Here is a 307-nt window from a genome sequence, read left to right as displayed (position 1 = left end):
GTTCTTCTAATTAGTTATAAAGTAATGTAACTTTATCAAGACAGGGTATGGTACGTAAAAAAATGCTTGTCTTCCATTTTAAGTTTATTTTCCCAAACGAAGACTTTAATCAGCTCTCAACAGAAATCAAGATAATAACATCAAAACGGTCATCAGATCTGTGCAACAATACTTGACAAATGACCAGGAAAGTTTGCACGTGAAGCAGTATTGCATCTTTAAACAAGTTATATCCTCAAATTATTCATTCGCGGAGTACATTTGCTACATCGATCAAGCTGCACACAGCGATGTACATTCGGTGAGG

General features: G+C 35.5%; 1 protein-coding gene across 1 annotated transcript in view; it reads right to left on the bottom strand.

Annotated features, from left to right (window-relative positions):
• Positions 1-307, bottom strand: part of LOC119586777 — a 41,163-nt gene that overhangs the window by 2,406 nt on the left and 38,450 nt on the right. The window lies entirely within an intron of this gene.

This window comes from Penaeus monodon, chromosome 22 (assembly GCF_015228065.2).
Source record: "Penaeus monodon isolate SGIC_2016 chromosome 22, NSTDA_Pmon_1, whole genome shotgun sequence".
Classification (NCBI taxonomy): domain Eukaryota; kingdom Metazoa; phylum Arthropoda; class Malacostraca; order Decapoda; family Penaeidae; genus Penaeus; species Penaeus monodon.
The sequence above is the reverse complement of the archived record's forward strand: the minus strand, read 5'-3'. Positions and strand labels throughout refer to the sequence as shown.